Source organism: Vipera ursinii (genome assembly GCF_947247035.1).
Source record: "Vipera ursinii genome assembly, chromosome: 1".
Classification (NCBI taxonomy): domain Eukaryota; kingdom Metazoa; phylum Chordata; class Lepidosauria; order Squamata; family Viperidae; genus Vipera; species Vipera ursinii.
In genome coordinates this window covers 200,327,630-200,352,651 of record NC_139512.1, presented here as the reverse complement: position 1 = coordinate 200,352,651, position 25,022 = coordinate 200,327,630, and the positions used below count along the sequence as shown (strand labels likewise).

Here is a 25,022-nt window from a genome sequence, read left to right as displayed (position 1 = left end):
ACATTATAATAAAAATATAGTCAGCTGAGCCAGTGATCAAAGTGGATGCCTTGTGTGTGCATTCCAAAAGGTTAATAAAGGCACAGGGCCACTGATGAAAAGGCTCTTGTTTCAGAAGGAGTTGTACCACTAAGCCCCAAGTTTTTGTGTTTTTTTTTAAATGTTCTTTACTGCAGTTTATATGCTACCTCACTCTGGAGACTCTGAATGGCTTACAGAAAACCATGCAGAGTAGAATTAGAAACAAAAAAAGTCAAATATCCAACTCAGTTCATTTATATATTGGAGATAGTAAAAAGTCTTCTAAAAGATCCTTTTCAAGGATCTGTGAAAGCTTAATGGGGAGGGGTAATCCAGTTGTCTAGGGCAAAGCTGGGAGGGAAGCTATTTCAGAGGAGGTGGCAGTCATTGTAAAGGCTCAACAAAGGGGTCCCTAGAGATGTTATTTGGTTGACACTCAGCAAGCTGTCTGTTCCTGATGTGACTGAATGGCAAATTCAACCTGGAGCAAGCAATCTGAGATATCCAGACCATAAGTCACAGGGGGCTTTAAAAGTAACAACTTGCATCTTGAATTATTATACTTGGTATCATCTATCAGTCTGTTTCTAATTGTTTTACAGTTTCTGAATTTCACCAATGCCTGTTAAAGGCCAGTAAGTGTTCATGAATAAGGTGGGGAAAACCAGTGTGTTTCATTAGCTTGATACAGCTAAGGAGACAAAACAGGAAAATCCTTTCCAGAATGACTATCATCTCCTCCACCCACCTACAAAATGAGCAGAATGAAGGTTCTGAAGCTATCATCTTTCAGTAGAGACTTAACAGCCAAAAGGATTGAAATTATGTAGTAGGTTGGAAAGTGTGAGGGGGAAAATACATACACATAGTGTTGTAGGGTCTGATACAATGATATAATTGTTGAGAAGGACTTAAGAGGTGCTATTAAATATTTATTTGGGAAGAAGACATGAACCTCTTTTCCATAACTAAATAGTTGTTTAAAATGTCAACTATGAAGCAGCCAAAGTCGTATCATGGGGAGTACTATAAAAGCCACTGGAGAGAAATACTGGAAGAAGAAAGAAACTCAGGAAATGCTTGGAGAACAATGGAGATTGTTGGTTGCAAGAGAGCATGTTGGCCAGTTAGGGATGGAGATTGGCAGCCATAATCAATATTGCTGGCAGGAGAAGACCAGAAGGGGCCAATTGAGTTCCTGTGCAAAGCAATCCAGAGGAATGGCTTCTTAGGACAACTTGAACAAAAAGGCTCAAAGTCCTGGCAAATGTACTAAGCAGCCATAAGAGCCCAGAGCATAGGCAGCAAGCCTAGAGATTCTGGCCAATAGTATAAATCTAAGAAGTAGTAGGACTAAGACAGAATATAGTATGTAATCCAAGAGAGAAGATGAGGGAATCATAAAGAAATACAAATCATAAAGTGAGGCTTAAATCAAAGTAGGATAGGAATCAGGATATATAAAGGGGAATCTGTTCACCTAACCAGTAAAGGCTAGAACCTCCATTTTCTGTCAATATTTATTCTTTTTGTGGCCTGGGTGTAGGAATTGTCTCCTGCCTGTCACCATTCCTCAAACTGAACATGACATAGTTGTGAAACAAGAATGCTAGGCTAAATAGGTATGGTCCATTCCATAGATTAGAAAGATTCCCTATATTGGTTGGCCTTTGAGAGGAGTTTTGCTGAAATATAAACTGGTAAAATGTGTCACTCCTGGCTTTCCTTAGTTTATTATTAATATTAAGTCATATATTCTTTATTTTGAATGGATGCCTATTCTCGTTATTTATTTATTCATCAAATTTGTGCAGTTGTCTGTCTCACAAAAATGACTTGAGCAGCATAACAAAATCTGGCCAAAAAAATATACATATATATAAATGATCAGTATAAACATATAAGAATCAGTATTAAAAAGCAAATATTATAAAAATGAAATAAATACTAGGCAAGGAGAGAATAAAAATAGTCACTTCTGCAATTCAGCCATCTAAGCATGTCTCCAGTGTCTGTAAGGAGCCAAGAATTGAGATAGCAACTTTTCTTTATACCAACCACCATATTTGAGTCCATCTAAATCCCAGTAGTTCCACTATTTTTTCTTTCCTATAAACCAGCCAGATGACAGTGGTCTCTCAGTCCAAGCCATTGTTTTAGAATCAGTTTTAAAAAAATAACCAGTATTTTTCTTCTTTTTTCATCTTAACTCAGGTTATGTTTTAATCATTATTTTTCTAGGTCAAGCAAGAAATCTTTTAAAATGTGAAATATGCATATATAAACTTTAATAGGTCATATTTTTATGTATTGTGTCTGCGTTAATTGCTTCAGATTTTGTACTTCCATATATGTAGGCCTGGATCCTTCCATTTCCCCACAGAGGATGTTAAATCACCTTGTCTGGAACTAAAATCAACAAATGTGACCTTTATGTTTTCCCTTCTAAAATGTAAAACTCCAGGAACTGCTGGAACTAGAATGCAAATCTTAGTCTGTAATTATTTAGCCCTCAAAAGATTAAAGAAGGGGAGAGAAAGCAATTTACAAGTATTCAGAAGGCGTTAGAGAGAAATTGTTGATGTCCCCCAGCCTCTGCAAGATCAAGACAATTGTTTTAATTGCCCTTTGTTTTGCCCTTCATTTCTTCCTTGAGGTAATACATTTTATTATATAGGAAAATTGAATTTGATTTTAAAAACATTTCCTTATTTGTTTTTACTTTTTACATTACTGCATCTCATTTACATATATTAATCATAAAATAAAACTTGATCACTGGAAGATGGAGTATTAGAGCAGTCAGTTTTTAGTTTTACCATTCAGTCTTTTGTGGGCATGTTGCCAGAATGAAGGATTTACTGGGCTCCTCTTGATCCTGCCAGTTACTTTACAATATTTAATTGCAGAAATATTTTTGCATGCTTTGAGGGAGGATGTGGGAAACTTTTCTCTTCGTGCCTCAGTTGATCTCTATACTTTTATGTAAAAATTACATAACGGTTTTTTTCCCTAAGACAGGGGTGTCAAACTCAATTTCATTGAGGCCCGCATCACCCCTACTGGGTGGGCGTGGCTAGAGTGCGTATGGCCTACTGGGTGGGCATGGCCAGCTCTACATCGTTCACATCAAGGGTGCCTATGGGGGCCTGGGCAGGAGTGGGACAGATCTGAGGGTCTCTGGCAGGAGGAGGGTCTCTGGGCCAGGGCCAAGGCAGTGGGGGCCGTTCCCTCACTGTTTCCAGGATGGCTTCACGGGCCACATGAAACCACTTTGCGGGCCGGATCTGGCCCCCAGATCTGGCCCCCGGGCCTTGTGTTTGACATGTCTGCCCTAGGACATTCTAAAAAGCTTTAATCTCAGCTGCTTAGCACTTTTTAAGGACATTTTAAGTTCAGTTTGCTAGAATTTGTTTATAAAATACTAGATCTTGTAGTACACAATGTGTAAATTGCGCATGCACTTGTAGTGCTATGGCTCCATGACTAAGGAAGGAAAGCAATTTATTTTGACCTGATACTTCAACAGATGCTAACTTCATACAAGCTTTTAACTACTGTAATTCTGTTCTTTTCACTGGAAAGTACAATGTGAACTGCTGTATCAGAGTACAATGAAATGGATCTTTTATATCTAGTTCAGAAGTTACATTTATATTCTTTTGCCATAATTGCCCAACATTGGTTGAAAATATTTTCCCCTAATCGCTCATTTCTGCTAATTCTGAAGGACAACCATCCCTCTCAATAGATATTAAGCAGTGAATTACAGACTGAGGTGCTTTGTAGATTCACTTTTATCATCCAATTTTGACCAGTACTTCAAAGTTGAATAATACTGAATACCAAACTGAGGTTAGGACAACATCTTGGCTATCTGCAAGGTATTTATGCATGTTGCACTTCCCTTGGAAAGAGGTTTTTTTTTTACAGCTAGGTACAATGTGCTCCCATTAGCTTTATTACAGAGCAGCTTCACCAAAATCTCATTAATAGCTGCCAATATGACCCTAGGGAAATATAAAATATTCAATATGGAATGCTTCAATGTAATTTTTACAAGGATCTTTGTAAAGACTATATACTACCCCTGCTGTAACAGCTCCCAGGAGGGACAGAAGTATATATTACACTCATATTTTTTTCAGATTCTAAACACCACTACAAACACAGTAACCAGATTTTGTATGGCTGTGGTGAAAACATGAAAAAAAATTCTACTAACCTTTGTATGAAATTGAAAAAGAAAAGAATATTGAACCACGATAGAAGAACACTAAATCTTTCAAAGCTCTAATGTGTGCATTAACATATTTGCATAATTCAATATTCCCTTTTTTCAGTTTGAGAAATTAAGCAGTCTCTTTCCAAATATCTAGACAAAGATATTAGAAGGTTTCATTTTTCTATCATCTTTTTTCTCTTAGTCATAAAAGCACTGTAGCTTTGTTACCTTTTCAGATAAAATGTGAACTATCTAAATTTTACTTTTTCAATCCTTCTTGAAACATGGTTTGGAAGTTCTATTATTTGCCATAAAGAAAAATCTGAATTTAAGGCAACCTGTCTACAAAGGAATATTAGACAGAAAAAAACCTCATCTGCCTCAATCACTGTATTCTCCTGTAGTCTCTCATTTTAAAGTTGATTTATTTAATGGAAAAGACACTAATCTTTCTTTCACATAAATACAGTAAACTATTTAGACTTTAGTAAGATTTATTCTCATCTAAGTGAGCATAAGATTGCAGCCTTAAAATATTTTGTTTATAACCCAATTTGCACTCTTTTCCTAAGCACCCTAAGCTTCCTGTGACAGTTCTCTAGGATTACAGTAAGTAAATTAAGTTAGCACTGTTCAAGCAAAAATGCATGCCACTGAAATGCAAACACATAGAGGGGCAGCATGTGTGAACTTCACAAAGCAAAGATAAATTTTCTCGTCTACTCTCCTTTGTAGCAAAGATATTTCATTCAAAGCAATTTCTTAGAATTCAAAGCTGGCTATCTTTTCCGCCTCTTGTTCTTTCCAGCCTGTTATATATCTCCATAGTTTGGCTTTCCCACTTCTAATACTCTGGCTAAATTCCTGCCTGCTTTGCTACTCCAATCAAAGCAAATGGAACATAGCAGGGAGCAATTTCTGTTCTCTTTACAACAGTGGAACAATCTGATAGGAAGGGAGAGTGCTTCATTTCATTTCATTTCTCTCGGAAAAATAAAATGTGGGCATACCAATTCTTCAGTAAGTGTATTAGGCTTTGTCATTTTTTCCTAATATTCTTGGCCTAAAAACGAGGGTATATTGCTTTATATTTTTAAATTTCAGGTATAAAACAAATAACTTGCAAGTGTGTCTTCTCAGTGTAGATGACTGGAGCAAACAATGACAAGATTTATTGTTGCAAAGCTAGCAGTATGGGCAAGGGAAGAGATGCAGTCTTATTGTTAGTTTCACATTCAAGAACTGAGTTCAGGATTAAGTCTGGTGTTTGGTGCTGAGCTTCACATTTTCAGATAAACCCAGGACTAGTTTTAATTCTATGATTTCTACATACAGCATCTCCTCTATATTTATGAACTCTACATGCAAGTCCAGATGGATATATTTGGATATTTCCCCAAGACAAATGTAATAGCCCTGAAACTTTGGAGGTTGGGATTTGGAACACTCATGAGGATGAGAAAGAAAGAAATGGAAGAAAAAGAGAAAAAGAATGAAGATATAAAGAAGTGATTATTGGTATTCTAACGTAGCAGTTATAAGTACAAATATGTCTTAACCTCTCTACCTAAAGTTGCATCATTTTAGTCTTCTTTTTATAATCTATCTTGTCTAATCATCAAAACCATAAATCACAAATTCATTTTTTTTTACACAAAAAGTCCTTATGAGGCTTCCAGTCAACAGTAAATATAGATAATGTCTTTTCTCTAGCCAAAGTCAATTTATCATCAGAATCTCTGCACATATCATAATCTTATTGAAATATTAAAATCTCTCATTACTTTTTTCCTAACTGTTTATCTATTAATCCTTAAAGGTAATGTTCCAGCTTCAACTGAATATTTATCTTTAAAATTCTCTGTATCAGAGTATGCATTTGAATCCAAAAATTCTTAGCCTTTTTACATCTTCACCAAGGATGATACAATCTCTCTTCATGTTGTTCACAATTCCAAAATACATTTGAAGTGTCTTTAAACATTCAAGATAATTTCTTTGGTGTCATGTAATAATATTAATGATACATAAATGTATAAAAATTCTCTTTGAGCTCATAACACAGTGTAAATTTCAACCCTTTTAACCATTTACTTTCCCATTGATCCATCTGTATGTATAACCAAAATTCTTACCCATTTTATCATATATTCCTTAATATGTTCTTCCTCTGTTTCATATTTAAACAAAATATACATTATAGCAATTACATGTTCATCCTCAGTACACAATTATATCTCAAAATCTTAACTTATTTTGCTCCTTATCATGGGTCTTTTTATCTATTTTAAGTATTTCAGATAACTAAAGATATGAAATTCAGGAGTTTTCAGAAATAACTTTGGTTTATATCTATTCTATATTCTCAATATGGCATGTCTAATAAAATTATGTTTAAAGTCACATTAATTTTACTTTATTTTACCATAAATATCCATACCATCCAAACCTTAGTTCATGACCTTTTAACTGAAAAAGTCTGTCAAACTGTCCAGTTGGCAAATCCAGAAAAAGAAACTCCTGGGACATTATTTTACTAAGAGTATAAAACTTTACTGAATTGGCACAGAAGAAGTGAAACCAGCTCTGGATTTCCCATGCAAATGCAAGCATAGTTAATTCACCCTTTCCCTACGGGCCACCCACAATCCATTACGTCCACTAATCACTTCTATTCATTTTGTTATGGGAATCAGCCAGCTAGGCTGGACATCTGCCTGGTGTGTCCTTGAAATGGAAGCAATGTCTTACAAGAGCCGATGCCATTCCCCCTACCCTTGCATTCCATTCCACCCCCTCCCTTTTACTGTCAAGCTGCCAGCAAAGCAAAATGTAGATGAAAGTGTAAGTCAATCTTGACAAAGTCTCTTGTTCCTTAACAACTTCCAGACCAAACAATAAGTAGCAAAATACAACTTCAAATCAAGTCAACCCAACCCTCCTCTTTCCTTTGTATTGCTGTATTTTTAAACTCCCCCCCCCCCTTGCCACATAAATGTAGATATTTGTTATCAGGCAGGCATTGTCTAAAATACCAGCATCATTTATGGCAGAATATTCATTTTTATTGTAGAAATTCTTCCCAACAGTGACAATTTTAATTTCTCCCAAGTGTTCCATAAAATCTAATAGAAGGAGATGAGCAAGGGACCCTTGTTCCTTTAATTGGGAATATCACATCAAGAGCAAAATTGCAATGGAAACAGTTAGCGCAGGCAAAGATCTTCATGTGGTAAGTGATTCATGAATATACTTTGAAAGAGCTGTTCATTGCAGCTCTACCTTACATGGAAGGTACTTTAGGGCTGCAGCTCAAAACAATCCAACCTGAGCTTCTTGAAGACTGATCTACATAGTGAGTTAGTGAGGAGTGTGGTTAAAGCTTCAGTCCATTAATACTTTGTCTATCAAGCCTTCAGAACATTAATTTAAGAACTGACAAATTTCATATAATGCTCATCTCTTTCAGGGCTTCATTTATGTACTGTATAGATGCTGAAATAAATAACTTGCAACCAATTTATTTGTGATTATTTCTTCTCTGCACTTTGATTGATTGAGGTCTTGCTCCATTGCCTTTAAAAATGCATAGGAGAGGTTCGAAATGTAAATTGAATTGAATTTTAACACATTGCTGTATATGCTACAATAATAGAGTTCGGCTGGAGGGCCTTTACCTTCTCCTAGAACCTCATGAGCAATAATAAGCAGCATAGCAATTTTTAAAAATGCTGCAAAATGTAGCTTACTGTAGACTTTTGAAGGTTTTAAATCTGATTTCCTTTTCCTCCTCTTCCTCCTCATTTCCCTTATTAGTCACATTGCAGAATACTATTTCAAAATTAACTTTTAATGCTTTTTGTATTTATTTTACAAACTGATTGTTATGTCAGAAATGTTGACAATGTTTCATAATTTTACTGGACAAAGTTCTTAGTTCTGCAAGATACCACATAAAAGTTTTGCTTTGACAGCTATGCCGGCTCCTAGTTTCCTTCTGGGTGCAATTCAAAGTGCTGGTTATCATGCCATGAGACCAGGTTATTTGAAGGATCTGTCCATCCTATCAGATCACGTAGAGTAAGCATGTTCTAGGTCCCTGAAATGTTGCCATTTAGTCCAGGGGTGTCAAACTGCTGACCCGCAAGCTGGTTGCATCATACGGAGGCCGCATCCACCCCTGCTCCGGCAATATAAAAAAAGCTGCAATACATAGCGACACATTACATCATGCGGCGAGTTTGACACCCGTGATCTAGTGGGTCTTTGGAAGTGTGCCTTTTCTGTGGCTGCCCCTGCCTTATGGAACACTCCCCTACCCCAGTGATTTGGTATCCCTTCCCTATAGCCTTCCAGAAAGTTTTCAAGACTTGGCATCTTACCCTGTCATCAGAGTAAAGTGAAGATGCCCAGAATTGGTTGAGGAGCATCCCGAGTGGATGATTGAGGTGCTGGGTTTTGTTTAGACTTTATGATTTTATGTTTTATGATTTTTATATTTCTGGATTTTATTATTTTTGTGAGCCATCTGAGTTGTGTTTTCAGATGGGTAGCCATACACCATACACAATGAATGAATGAATAAATACAGAAAGAGAAAGAAAGAAAGAAAGAAAGAAAGAAAGAAAGAAAGAAAGAAAGAAAGAGAAAGAAATATAGTAGCAACTTGTCTCCTATACCAGCAAATGGATAAAAATAAGCAGTATAACTTCATAAGCTGCAGTACTAGAGAGCATCGTTTGAGAAACAGAATAACTAGCCAATGCTGTTGGAAGCTCTTGCCCTCCTACATTTCGAAAATTTCCATGTTAAAGTGTGATGGGGTGGAAATTTTCTAAAGCTTTGAGAACAAACCAATCATTTGTAGAAATCTCAAGAAGTTCAATGAATCAATTGAGTGGTATTTACTATAGACAGTGGATAGTTTGATGAAATCAATGCTTAATGCATCATCTAAGTTCACAGCCATTACTGTTGTCATTTTCAGGTGATTCCAGAACAGAAGTTTTCATATTCAGTGCATGTATTGTATATATAACAAATGATTAAAAGAATCTTAATCCTTGGACTTATTGTTTTACAGCCATCCATCTCTCACCAGACCTTAATAGCTATTGCAGCACTTAATTTTTGAAGCATGCAATAACAATTTTCTCTCTCCTTACTTCCAAGCCTTGATTTAAAATATGTAAGCAAATTCTTTATACAGCAGAAGTAAAAACAGTAACATAGTTTGGCAACCATGATATTTTTAAAAATAAAATTAGCATTAGTAAAGCCAGGCATATCAGCCAAAGCTACACCATAACTACTTTAATAATACATTCGTGGTGATTATTTTGGTAGTGTGTTGCATTTACCGGTACTTGGAATTGATAACATTTTCTCTGTTGCCTCATTTATAGAATTCTCCTCTTCTTTTGCATAACTAAGCCAAAGTCACAGCTTTTTGTTTTTACAAAATATTCAAAAGCTTCTTGGGTCTGGAGATTGTGAGGCTATAAACCCATTTGAGTATTCCCCTTTCTTCTCACAGCTGCTGCATATTTTTCCCCCTCTATTTTCTCTATTTATGTTGTTCTCCAGTGAATGTGGTGAAATTCAAATATGAAAGCAACTATTAGTATTTACAAAAATAGCATTTACAATTTTAGATCGTAATGTCTTGATCCAGCTAACTATTTCAGATGTCCAGCTAATTCTTGATGTGTACTTAATTCATTGGATGTTCACAAGGATGTAAGGCCAAGTTATTGTACTACAATTCAGATCAATATGTATGCTTGGTCAAGACTAATTCATACTGCATTTAACTTTGCTGGACGCAAGGGAGAAATGGCCACAAGGCTGTCCCTCCATGAAGTCTTTACATTTGCTTCTGTTGGGCCAAAGTATAGCTTTGTGCTATCTTTGAGTGAAGTTCTATGCACAATATTTGAGAGTTAGTTAGAATAGAGATAAAACTAATAAGCTGTATGCTTTTTGACTTCCTATTTGCTCTGTGTCAGTGAGGAATGTTAGTATCAAATTATTTTAAAAACTACTGGATATTTAAAAAGAGGGCAAAGGAAAAAAATAGAAAAATCAGTGCTGCATATTAAAGTTGAATAATTTGAGATTTCAAAATTATTAAGATCAAATCAGTATTCAAAAAGTAACTCAACTGGCTAATGTAATATGAATCATGAGTTAGAAGAAACTATTAACAATAGTTTAAATGAAATCTAAAGATTTTATTCTTATTTAACAATTTGAACAAAACCTAATATATTGAAGCCTCATGTTAAGAGAAACCCAAGCTTTAGATATGGTTTAAGTTAATAGGCAGAATTACAATCCATAAATGTTTTCCAAATTGATTTAAAATTGTATTTGGTAAACTCATGGTATGATAAATGATACATGATGGTTGGAGGTGGCCTTGTATTCAAATAATTATGGAAATATTTTTGTTTAGTCACAATATTCTGAGGTTCTGAGGTTGATGTTACATGTTCTTTAACCTTGACCAAATCTTTCAGAATTCTGCCTTGCTTTTGTACCTTTTTAAAATAAGCTATTTAAAGCAATAAGATGCTTCTGATCATTTCAAGGAAAGAACTTCAAAAGATTTCATTCTTGTTTTGTTTAGAATTAAGTCTTGCATCATATACAAATTATTATTTCTCCAATGATCAAAGATTTTTGTACATTCCCCTTCATGAAAGCAAATATTTAATATTAAAGCAAGGGATGATAAATCTGCTGATTCTATGATTTTCCCATATTTTAATATGTTGCTTATGATTAAATAATTGCATATATTTGAATATATATTTGTATGAAGCCAAAGGCATTTAAACATACAGGGGTTCCATTGCCTGAGTAGAAGCAATAAAATGATATAATCTCTTATACAATCTAAATAATACTGTTTAATAATGCAATTTGATATCGCCAGATATTCCTTTTCCATTATCAGTTCCAAAGAATGCCTTTCATGAGTAAACTATAACTACAATAGGAGCACATATACATTTATTTCAGTTCTAGCTTTGCCAGTTCAAATCTTAAAATTATATTGACTTCCTTGCCAATGGTTTTATTCCCTGTAAAAATAAAGAAAGAGGTAGCCTTGGGGACAACAATCTGCTTATTGTTACTTAGTTTCTTTTTAAATAAGTGCTTAGTATCCAAACTGAAATCACAACTCATTTTCTTTAGAGTTGTGAGTATGAAAGTCCATTCCAAGTTATCAAAAGCTTTCACTGTATCTAGAAAAATCATAATAGCTTTCTTGTTATGTTTGCCTGATTTATATTATCAATAACATTAAAATGTACTTGATATTTTTCTCATATATCACTTTGGGACTAATCCAATCTGATTAGGATGTATTGGATCCATTATAAAGATTCAATTTCTTTGCAAATATTGCTGTAAAATACTAGTAATTTTCATTAAATAAGGAGAAAGGTCTATATGACTCTGAGTGAGTTGTTATTTGCCTCTTTATAAATCAAAGAAATAAAAGTTTCTTGGCATACTGTAGTGTCTTTCATTACTTGAGAATAGTTAAATCAACATTTCCTGAAAGATTTATATATACATATTGCAGAAAAACTATTTAGTCCTAGGGATTTCTTCAATTTCAGTTCCTATATTGCTTCACTCATTTCATCTTTGTGATTGATTTTTAAAAGTGCTTCCTTTTGTCAATCTGTACTGTATACTTCATTGTTTGTGTTATATTTAAGTTTTGTTTGATCTTTTCTAGATTTAGTGTCTATGTACTATATAATTGAGAGTAATATTTAACATTGTTTAATCATATTCTTCTTGAAATGTACTGTTTTCCATCCCAGCAACAATCCTTCTTTTCATAGGATATGCCAAAATTTGGCCTGGTTTATTATTTTTTCAAAATATTTTTGTTCAGCAAGATTACCTCCTTATAAATTTCATTTACTTTCATTAGGCCCAATTGATTAATTTTGATTTTTTTGGTACTAGATCAGGTTCTGCTTATGTTTTAATTTTAGTTTCTTCGATTCATTTATCACTACATCTTCATGTTTTTGTTTCTTTCTATTTCATGCCAAAGAGATAAATAATCTCAAAATACTTTAGCAAAATCCCTTACTGTAGATAAAAATATGTCAGGAGTTAAATTGGTTTGAAAGAAGCTATTTAATTCATGTTGACACTTTGATTAATATCTGCTTGCAATAGTAATAGACTATTCAGTCTCCACTTTTTTTTGAGATTCTTTTAAGCAGTCTTACAATTATTGGATTATGATCTGCATAAGGAAGAGCTGTAACTTCCAGTTCTGTATGTTTGGTTAAAGACGAACTGAAACTCCAACACATGTCTATTCTTGAATAAGTTTTGGGAACAAAATAATAATAGGTATATAAATACTCTTAAAGATATTTATGTCTATATTTCTAAAAGAGAAAGTAGTGACATATAATCTAAAACTATACATTTTATAGGAATCAGAGTGATCAAGGATTGGATATGTGTATTCAGTAATTGGTCTTCAAACTTTTATCATTTCATTACTTAAAAGTGGCATTAATAAAACAGGTTGCTGCTAAAAATTCATACTCAAGTAATTTTTATTTAAAATAGCTGACAATATATTATCATGTTTCTTTTCATATATTTATATCCTAGCCTTCTTGTGTCCACATTCAAACCAATTCGCTACACCTTAAATGTGAATGCAGTATCAGACCATGTGTTCAGTAACTAATGCATTGAAAACAGAGAAACAATTTGTGGATACCTGGCTTTTAAATAAAATGTACTCTAAACAGGTAAAAATTACTGTAAACTGTAATATTGGTATAGCTGCTAAGAAAAATATCTGTTAGGTGCAAAATATCATGTCTACAATGAAGGTTCAATTAAACTGGAATGGGATAACTCACCCTGGCCGAGTCACACAACTGTCTCACCGTGCCTGTCTTGCCCAAGCTGATTCACCACAGCCAAATCGCTGCAGGGTAACTCACTGGAGCTAATTTGCAATGGGACATCTCAACGCAGAACAGTTCAATGTGGGATAATTCGAGAGAAGGATAAGTAGAATTGCAGCTCACCCTAGCCTTGAGGACTTCTAACCTGAGAAGCTTCAAACTTAAAACAAGACAAGCTCCACAGGAATTAATTTGTCCCTCTCTTGAGTTATCCAACAACAACAACAACAATAGAGTTGGAAGGGATCTTGGAAGTCTTCTAGTCCGACCTTCTGCCCAGCAGGAAACCCTATACCATTTCAGACAAATGGTTGTCCAGTCTCTTCTTTAAAAACTTCCAGTGTTGCAGCGTTCACAACTTTTGAAGGCAGGTTGTTCCACTGATTAATCCTGTATTGAATTGCCCCAATGCAAGTTGTCCTGTGGTGAGTTGTCCTAGACCCAATTAAAATGATTTATTTCTAAAACTAAGAATCTTCTCAACTAATGGTCAGCACTTGGTTGCAATTAGATAAGGGTCAATGGCAGTCAGGGTTTGTATGAACTTATTTTGTTTGTGCCTATGTAGTGATTGTAGGCTGATCCCCCTTTTCACCACTCCTCCTGGCTCTGCCAGTCCTTCTCCTATAATGTTTCTGTAATCACTCACAGCTCGATTAGCATTTAATAGTTTCTTTTTATCTGGCTACATTCCCTCCCTTCCTTTCAATATGGCTCCTCATAGGCTACACAGAAGAACTTTCATAGCACATCAAATTTAAACATGTTGGCAATAGTCTGGTTGACCCAAGTAGAAACAAAGAACTATGAGTTGTAGGCAAAAACAAGTGAACAGGTGATAGGGTTAATATTGTATGTTTTGGTACACAAATAGTCCTTGATGTGCAAAGCTGAAGTTATGATGAGTCTCCCCAGGGGTGTTTGCAACCCAGTTCTCAAGTCCCAATAGCTGCCCCCTGCCCCACATTTTTGGTGCTTGGCAATCAGTCTGCATTTAAAGTTGAATGCAGCATTCTGTGGTCAAGTGACTGTTTTACGATGTTTTTGCAGAAAACCCTTATCTCTGGGTTTTGGGAAAAGTGGCCCATAGTGCATTCATAAACAATTTCCCACAAAAAAAAGATAATAAAATCAGATCAGTCATGTGACCACCAGCTTTATTTCTATTACAATTTACACTATAATAGGCAGGCTTCATTATGGTTCTCAACTGAGGGCTACTTGTATGACTAGGAAGGGGAGAGTAATAAATATTCAGAATGCTTTGGCAATGATAGATTCTGGTGACACCTTCTCCAAGTAACAACTTTTATTAAAATGCATAAGCTTATATGAAGTGTACTTCATTTCTTCAGATGCAGAGTGATTGAAGTGATGTGTGGTTGATTGGAGTAACTTCAGTGATGGAGTCATTGTGCATTGGTGATAATTTTTTACACTGAAGCAAGTTCTGAATAAGAGTAGGGAACCTCAGTAAAATTGAAGTCACCAGATCAATCTTATAAGTATGAACTCAGAATTTCAGTACTGCCTTTATGCTAAGTAATTTTTATATTTAAATGTATATATCTAAAATAGTCCTAAAAATATGAGTCGGGTATATACATGTTTAAAACTAGAAACAAGGATTTATTTTTTATTTTATTTTATTTTATTGGATTTATATACCGCACTTTCCTGAAGGACTCAGGGCGGTTTACAGGGTATTTAAAACCAAGATCGATACAAAAGTTAAAAACAATTTTAAAAAGATTAAATCAAATCCCTAAAAAAATAAAAAAACAGTTAAAATTCTCAGCCTGGGCCGGAGAGCTCAAAGAGCCAGGTCTTCAGGTCCTGGCGAAATGAACAAAGGTCGGGGGCAGTCCTAAGCTCCACGGGCAGCTGGTTCCAGAGGGCAGGCGCACCCACAGAGAGGGCCCTCCCCCTGGGTGTTATCCGCCAGCAGTCTTTTACCGGCGGCACCCTGAGAACACCCTCCCTGTGGGAGCACACTGGACGAAGGGAACTTGATGCTGGCAGCAGGTGTTCCCTCACATATCCCGGACCCAAGCCATCACCAGCACCATGAATCTCACCCGGAGGGCAACCGGAAGCCAATGCAGCTCACGGAGTAGAGTTGTTACATGGGAGTATCAGGAAACCCCCACCACAACTCGCACGGCTGCATTCTGCACCAGCTGAAGCCTCCGAGTGGTCCTCAAGGGCAGCCCCATGTAGAGAGCGTTGCAGTAGTCTAAATGGGAGGTCACGAGCGCATGAGTGACTGTGCGAAGGGCATCTCGGTCCAGGTAGGGTCGCAACTGGTGCACCAGGCGAACCTGGGAAAAAGCCCCCCTGGCCACGGCTCCTATATGGTCTTCAAAATTGAGCTGTGAATCCAGGAGGACACCCAAGTTGCGAGCCCTATCAACAGGGGGTAACACCTCACCCCCCCATCGTTAAAGGTGGAATACTCTGGTTAACCCGAGATGCCGATATGCACAGCCACTCAGTCTTGGCAGGATTGAGATGAAGACCAAGACTTAAAAAAATATTAAAACTGAGCTTTTGTCAGCGCCTGCTGATATCGTCAGAGTATAAGCTAGGATTGGGAAGCACTTTCTTATAACCTCTGTGAGGCCAATAGTTTGGCTAATGAGCGTGTAACAGGCCTATTCTGCTTCCGCCCTCCTGTAATCAATTGCATCGGTCCTGTCTCCGTCAAGAGCGCTGACGTCTGTTTGATTTCAGGTGCTCTGCCTCTCTCCACTTGCCCCTTTATTTTTATAGAATATAAATTATATTTAAATTCTATACAAATAAAATGGTGTTGCATTAGATCTTATACCAGGTTATTTGCTTGCCCCGATGTTCCATAATGCAGAATTGATCATCCAATTTTGGTTAGGGAATAAAATTAGTCAGGGTCAAATTCATCCTGCCGCTATGTAGGATGCAGAACTGGAAATTCTGGTGACGTAGATATCTGAGTAAGAGTGAAATCTGTTTGCTTATACAGTATGTTTGATGATACTAATTTGGACAATACAGTTTGATATTAAAGTTTTTTTTCCCAGTGAATAAAATTGTGAAGAGATGCTTAAATTAGAAATGGATGAAGGTGTCCTTTAATAATTTTGGGTAAAATGTCATGTACTTTAAAGAGAGAAAAGGAGGAAGGAGGAGGTTTAATTGTGAGTCATGAAAATTAGAATAAGACTTCTCATTATCAGGTATTCAGTTCCTATTAATTGTTGGTTATTTCTATGCAATATGCAATAAATATGTAATATTTATTTGCATATTTATTTAATAATAATAAAGCCACTTGGGTCACCTTGGGCCTGTCACACTCTCTCAGCCCAACTCACCTCACAGGGTTATTGTTGTGGGGAAAATAGGAGCAAGGTATGTTACATATCCCCTTCATGGATTACTGCCTTGTCGTGGCGAAGGGGCTTGCGTAATTCAATGAAGCTATGAGCTATGCCGTGCAGGGCCACCCAAGACGGACAGGTCATAGCAGAGAGTTCTGACAAAACGTGATCCACTGGAGAAGGAAATGGCAACCCACTCCAGTATCTTTGCCATGAAAACCCTATGGACAGTACCAAAAGGCAAAACGATATGACGCTGGAAGATGAGCCCCTCAGGTCGGAAGGCATCCAATATGCTACTGGGGAAGAGCAGAGGGCTAGTACTAGTAGCGCCAGAAAGAATGAAGCGACTGGGCCAAAGCCGAAAGGACGCTCAGCTGTGGATGTGTCTGGTGGTGAAAGGAAAGTCCGATGCTGTAAAGATTTTTTCTCCATAGGAACCTGGAATGTAAGATCCATGAATCAAGGAAAACTGGACGTGGTCAAACAAGAGATGACAAGACTGAACATTGACATCTTAGGTATCAGCGAACTAAAATGGACAGGAATGGGTGAATTTAATTCAGATGACCATCAGGTATACTACTGTGGGCAAGAATCCTTCAGAAGAAATGGAGTAGCCTTCATAGTCAATAAAAGAGTAGGAAAAGCAATACTGGGATACAATCCTCAAAATGACAGAATGATCTCAGTTCGAATCCAAGGCAAACCATTCAATATCACAGTAGTCCAAGTCTATGCCCCAACCACCAGTGCTGAAGAGGATGAAATTGACCAGTTCTATGAAGCACTACAGCACCTTATAGAACTAACACCAAAAAATGATGTTCTTATCATCATGGGGGATTGGAATGCTAAAGTAGGAAGCCAAAAGATAACTGGAATAACAGGCAAGTTTGGCCTTGGAGTGCAAAATGAAGCAGGGCACAGGCTGATAGAATTCTGTCAAGAGAATACGATGGTCATAGCAAACACTCTTTTCCAACAACCCAAGAGACGGCTCTACACATGGACATCACCAGATGGTCAACACAGAAATCAGATTGACTATATGGTCTGCAGCCAAAGATGGAGAAGCTCTATACAGTCAGTAAAAACAAGACCAGGAGCTGACTGTGGCTCAGACCATGAGCTTCTCCTTGCAAAGTTTAGGCTTAAACTGAAGAAAGTAGGGAAAAGCACTAGGCCAGTCAGGTATGAATTAAATCATATCCCTGTTGAATATACAGTAGAGGTGACAAATAGATTTAAGGAATTAGATCTGATAGACAGAGTGCCTGAAGAACTATGGACAGAGGTTCGTGACATTGTACAACAGGTAGCAACCAAAACCATCCCAAAGAAAAAGAAATGCAAGAAAGCAAAATGGCTGTCTGAGGAAGCTTTGCAAATAGCTGAGGAAAGGAGGGAAGCGAAAGGCAAGGGAGAAAAAGAAAGATACACCCAATTGAATGCAGAATTCCAGAGAATAGCTAGAAGAGATAAGAATGCCTTCTTAAATGAACAGTGCAAAGAAATAGAAGAAAACAATAGAATAGGGAGGACCAGAGATCTTTTCAAGAAAATTAGAGAAATGAAGGGAACGTTTAATGCAAAAATGGGCATGATAAAGGACCAAAATGGCAGGGACCTAACAGAGGCAGAAGAGATTAAGAAGAGGTGGCAAAATTACACAGAAGAACTATACAAGAATGAGCTTAACGTCCCTGATAATCACAATGAGGTGGTCACTGACCTCGAGCCAGACATCCTAGAATGTGAAGTGAAGTGGGCCTTAGAAAAGCTGAGCAACAACAAAGCTAGTGGAGGTGACAGTATTCCAGCTGAGCTATTCAAAATCTTAAAAGACAATGCAGTAAAAGTGCTACACTCAATTTGCCAGCAAATTTGGAAAACTCAACAGTGGCCACAGGATTGGAAAAGATCAGTTTACATTCCAATTCCTAAGAAAGGCAGTGCCAAAGAATGTTCAAACTATCGCACCATTGCACTCATTTCTCATGCTAGTAAAGTCATGCTTAAAATCCTACAAGCTAGACTTCAGCAGTATGTGGATCGAGAACTACCAGAAGTGCAGGCAGGATTTCGAAGAGGCAGAGGAACTAGAGATCAAATTGCCAACATACGCTGGATCATGGAGAAAGCTAGGGAGTTCCAGAAAAACATCTACTTCTGCTTCATTGACTATGCTAAAGCCTTTGATTGTGTGGATCATAACAAACTGTGGCAAGTTCTTAAAGAGATGGGAGTACCAGACCATCTTATTGGGCTCTTGAGAAACCTATATGCGGGTCAAGAAGCAACAGTGAGAACTGGACACGGAACCACTGATTGGTTCAAAATTGGGAAAGGAGTCCGGCAAGGCTGTATACTGTCGCCCTGCCTATTTAACTTATATGCAGAGCACATCATGAGAAAGGCAGGGCTAGATGAATCAAAAGTTGGAATTAAGATTGCCGGAAGAAATATCAACAATCTAAGATACGCAGATGATACCACTCTAATGGCAGAAAGTGAAGAAGAACTAAAGAGCCTCTTGTTGCAGGTGAAGAAGGAGAGTGCAAAACTTGGGTTGAAACTTAACATTAAGAAAACCAAGATCATGGCATCTGGCCCTCTCAATTCCTGGCAAATAGATGGGGAAGAAATGGAGGTAGTGACAGATTTTATTTTCCTGGGCTCCAAGATCACTGCAGATGGGGACTGTAGCCAAGAAATTAAAAGACGCTTGCTCCTGGGGAGGAAAGCCATGGCAAATCTAGACAGCACACTAAAAAGCAGAGACATCACCCTGTCAACAAAAGTGCGTATAGTCAAGGCTATGGTCTTTCCAGTTGCAATGTATGGTAGTGAAAGTTGGACCATAAGAAAGGCTGAGCGCCAAAGAATTGAGGCCTTTGAACTGTGGTGCTGGAGAAGACTCCTGCGAGTCCCTTGGACTGCAAGGCGATCAAACCGGTCAGTCCTAGAGGAGATCAATCCTGACTGCTCTTTAGAAGGCCAGATCCTGAAGCTAAAACTCAAGTACTTTGGCCACCTAATGAGAAGGAAGGACTCCCTGGAGAAGAGCCTAATGCTGGGGAAGATCGAGGGCAATAGAAGAAGGGGACGACAGAGAATGAGGTGGCTGGATGGAGTCACTGAAGCAGTAGGCGTGAGCTTAAATGGACTCCAGAAGATGGTAGAGGACAGGAAGGCCTGGAGGAATGTTGTCCATAGGGTCGCGATGGGTCGGACACGACTTCGCAGCTAACAACAATGTTACATATATTCATCATCCTGAGTAAAAATAATAGAAGTGGGATACAAATTCATCATATCTTATCATATACATAGCACATCACCATCAGTCAGTTGCAAAAGGCAGTTTTAATTGAATACTTTTCTCTTGAGATGATGCCTTTAGCACCATCAAACCCCAATATCTGCCTATTTCAGGTCCTTGGCAGGGACATGATAGGTCGACAAAAATACCAAATTCAGTCTAAACATCTGACTGTGCAACAAGCTATCATAATAAAAAGAAAACCAACATAGTACCAATAGTAATAGATGCTTTGGGCGCAGTCCCAAAACAACTGGAGCCCATCTTAAAAACCATTGACAAAATCACCATTAGTCAATTGCAAAAGGGCAGCTTTACTCAGAACAGCTTACATCCTGCAACAATACCTTTAACACCATCAAATTTCCACATCTGCCTATCCCAGTCCTTGACAAAAAAATCTTGCACATCACTTAGAAAATCTGTGCATTCATAATACTTCCATCTGTCAATTTCAAAAAGTCACACTTCTTAGATTTACTATTTACTTAGATTTACTATTACCAGTGTTTTTTTTTTCTAAAAAAAAGGTGCCGGAACTCTCATCTTGGCGGCCGCAGGAGGCGGGGGGCAGGGGGAGCATTGCTGCGGTCACAGGTACGAGGGGTGTTGGTGACGGGCTGGCCCCCAGGGCTGCAGCTGGTGCAGCTGGTGCTGTGGGAGCAGCAGGGCCCGCAATATATGGTGGGGCTGTGCGGGGCAGGCGGCGGAGGTGGTGTGGGCCAGGTGATGCAGGGTGGCCACTTAGGCATGCAGGGCGAGGCGACGGTGGCACAGGTCCAGCACCAGGTAGGCCACCAGCCTGGCTGACACAGAGGAACCCACCTCCCACTCCTCGTCCTCTTTCACTTACCTAGTTGAGATAGTGTACTTGGGCAGCAGGGAGGGATACAAAGTTCCTGCCAAATCGCCTTCGCTGCAGACAACTTGCCAGTGCAACATTTGCCGGCCAGGTCTTTTGGCACACTCAGCAGCAAGTCCTATTGGCTTTCAAAAGCCAATAGGCTTTTGAAAGCCAATAGAGGGAGTAGCATAGCTTGTGAAAAAGCTTTTTTCTTTTTGTGCAAAAAAGGGTGCCGGAATGCCATTCTGAGCATTTTATGAGAAAAAAAGCCCTGCTTTTATGTTTTAATCTTATGATTTTAAAAATATTGTAAGTTGCCCCAAACTTTGCCAGGTGCATACAAATTGCATACAAATATTATATAATCGGTAAATAAAGGTAGAACATATGTTAAATATACATCAAATGATTATATGCTTCCCTACAGAGTCAATTCTTGCTCAATAACAGACCAAGGAGTTAACTTGGAAAGGCAAGAGGAAAATCTAGAAGAGGTCTGTGCAACTTGTAGAAGGGAAAGGCCCACACTGATAAATTAAAAATCTTTGTGGTCTGCAAAGGAATGCTGGTGGGCTAATCAATGATTTGGTGACTAGAGGAGCATCTACAGTGTTGGAGCTCGTGGTCATGGTAATCCATGGAGGCACTAGGCAACATGACTTTCAGGGCAGTGGTGGTGATTTTATTACTTTTTTAAAAAAAAAGTCTGTGCTCTGTCCAAGGGTACTTTGTAGGCTGCATGTACAGGCCTGGTCTAGAATTTATTTTGGAGCATTCAACTATCTAGAGCAGGCATGTCAAACTCATTTTGTTTGAGGCAACTTCTTATAAAAGAATTGCCATTAATTTGTTTTAATAAAATAACTTAAATCAATTTTTCACTTGATTTCAAATTAAATGAATTATATTAATTGACAATGAGATTTTTTTAGTACAATTGCCAAATGCAATAAACTGGTTTTAGGTATATGTGTGCACTAATTATTTCAACACCAATACATTTTAACAACATATTCCATTTGTAAATTAATGCAAATGCAAATTATACAATTTTTGTGCAAAAATAAAACAAAATAACAGATTTAAGAGCTGTTATCATTAGTTATCCTTAGATAAAAAATAATTCCATCATCCAAAACTTTGTTACACTGTATTTAACGAACAGATGCTTTGGGATTAAAAAAAAAGACTGATTACATTTGATTGTGTATCACCATGGCATTAAAACAAAATTCGAACAGTGTATGAAAAATAAAGGTTCCCTAAATGTCTGCTGGCTATATCTATACATTTTCCTTGATAACATATCACATATAATTGAAGATTATAATTAGTTGCGTGTGCATGTTCAGCAAGTGTGATGTATTTGGGCTGGCATTTCTAGGCCTCTTTCCAACCACATCCAGAAAATTTTGTAACAAACATTGGAATTCTTAAGGCCATGTTTTGTATTTCCCAGCAATCTGTTACTGGAAGGAAAAACACACAACAGTCCAAACAGTAAAAGTAAAGTCCAAATTAAGAACATTTGATTCTTAAGAATTGTTTAATTTAAAGTGGTTTAGTTGTAATAGAAGGTTAGATTCAAAATAGTTTTCAAGAGTCTGTACAAAAGATATTATTTTTTTCTAGCATCAGCTAAATTAGACATATTACATTGAGAAAAATGTTTGATTTCATTGCAGAGATGTTAACAGAGGAAATAATTATTTTGTTATCTAATTTTACCTTCCAAAAGACTGAAGCAGATGAAAAATGTGAGGTTCTTTCCTGTTGGCTTTTCTTAATAAGCTCTTTTAGATTCTAAAAGTTTAGTTCCCAAAGAAGTAACCCTGTAAATAACTTTAATGTCTTCCTGTAGGGCAGGCTCTTTTATGACTCAAGGACTTCAACTCCCAGAATTCCTGAGCCAGAATGGCTCAGCTTGAAAACCTCTCCCTTTCCTCTCAGCATGGCTGGCTCAAGACTTCTGGGAGTTGAAGTTCATGAGCCATAAAAAAGGGCCAAGATTGCCTAGCCCTGCAATAGGCTTTCAGACGGAGCTTTTTTTTTTGCAAAAAAAGGTGCCGGAACGCTGTTCGGAGCATTTTATGAGAAAAAAAGCTCTGACTATTACTATGTCATTACATAGTATATGTGTATACTTAACTCAGTGTGCATAAAGACTTATACCAGCTAAAGAACTGGTAGCTGTGATTTCATATGATGTGTATCTTTATTAGTGGTTGAGGGCCACTTATACAAGAATAAATAAGAACAATAAAATATTCTCCTATAACCATTAAAAGTAATAGACATGGAATAAAAACATTAGGATAATATCAGTAAGTACAAAAATGGCCCTCTTCAAAAGAGCGGTGTTGGCAAATAATATAATTAATTCTTTGAAGGCCTAAGTCTTAAATAACGTAAATATTTTGTCTGAATGCTAAGCTTCCAGGAGTTCCCTAGCATTTTCCGATTTAGCTTGATCTAGGATGCTCATAGAGTACAAGAATTCCACAATTTAACCCTGAGCTACATATATTCTCTTCTGTTAATCCTATTTGTTTAAATGAAGCACTTTTCTTAGTTGTTATTAAATATTTACTTTCTTCCCACTCTGTACAATTACTCATTTTAGTTGCATTATGAAAACAACTGGTATCTTAATCAGGAAGGAGGAATGACCTGGTAAATAAAGCATGTCATTTTTATTTAAGCTCTTTAATTTGAGGAAGCTGAAAAAGTAGGGTTAAAGCAATCATCTTTAATTAGAGATTAAATAATACTGCTTTGAAACAAAAAAAAGGTTTGTAATCTATTTTCATATTTTCAAGATTGTCAGTTGCTTGAAAGTGTAAAGGATTTATTATGATGTCTTTTAAATAATAATTTGCAAAGTTCAGGGATAGGAAAATGCTGTGATGGAAGTTGATATGGGCAAATACCAATTAAACACTTAAATAGTTTTCTGTTATTCATTATGTGTATGCATTTTCTAATTATGCCTTTTGTTTAATAGCTCAAAATATTTATGCTGCAACAACAGTTTTTATTTAAACATATTTTTAAAACAAGATAGTACTGAGAAGAATTTTGTTAATAACTTTTCGGAATAAATGTGTGAATTATGTAACTTATTTCCATTTTATACATTTAAATTATTTTTGTTTGTTTTTCCTCATAATTTTGTCATGTAATTTATTAAGTCAGGACTACATTCATAAACATTGTTTCCCCATTTGGACCAAATAATTGCAGACTCCTAAAATAAAGATTTTGAGAACTAGATCAAAATCTATGAATGCATTCAGAATATTAAATGTTTTGTAAGCAATTAAATAGACATGTATCAACAGCTGCAAATATAATATAAAACAGTATAATATAAATTATATGGAAGATTATATAATGCATTTTCTGCGTTTGTTGTGAGGTAATATTAATCAGTTCTCCTTCACATGAGCTGAAATTCAGATGGAAAATGGTTTTGAACATCAAGATTTCCCATTTATCTAATAAAATGATTATGCTTGTATGATATCACAAATGACAGACCTGGGATGCAGATAAATTTCTACATGGAAGAAAATTGTACTTCATATGAAATGGCATAAACGTTGATGAACTGAAAAACATTTCTTTTGATTTCCTTTACAGTTTTACTCCACAATATTTCCCCTAACCTGATAGCTCTTTCTGGCACGACAGGCCTGTTTCCAAAATATGGGCTGAATGGAAATCTCACTGCCAGTTGTTTCCTAATTATGAAAAATATTCATCATATAAATGTCATATAAAATGTATATTCCCACAAAATGTTTTCTGTCTAATGACAAGTGCTTGTGCTGTGCAATCAGAAATGTTTGAAAAATGTGTTGTGAATGCTTGCAAATAAATATAAATATAAAATTCACAGCACTTTCTTTATAAAGTAATTTTCAGCTGGTATTTGAAACTTGGGATTGTTATGTTTAATAGAAATTAAATTTAGAGAAAACAGCAGCTTATTATGATGCTCTCCTTTATGAATTATTGATATTTTCAGAACATTTACTCTTTTTGTTTGTGAACACTTAGAACAGTATAAACAGGGATACTCTCTCTCTCTCTCTCTCTCTCACACACACACACACACACACACACACAGAGAGAGAGAGAGAGAGAGAGAGAGAGAGAGAGAGAGAGAGAGAGAGAGAGAGAGAGAGAGAGGCAGAATAAGAATGGTTAAGCCAGACATTCTCTTTCAGCCCTAGGAAGCAGGCAAGGGTAAACCACTTCCAGAAAACCTTGCTAAGAA

At 36.7% G+C, this 25,022-nt stretch overlaps 1 protein-coding gene across 2 annotated transcripts in view; it reads left to right on the top strand.

Moving 5' to 3' along the window:
- Positions 1 to 25,022, top strand: part of MACROD2 (mono-ADP ribosylhydrolase 2) — a 1,127,318-nt gene that overhangs the window by 113,247 nt on the left and 989,049 nt on the right. The gene's annotated exons all lie outside the window — the stretch shown is intronic.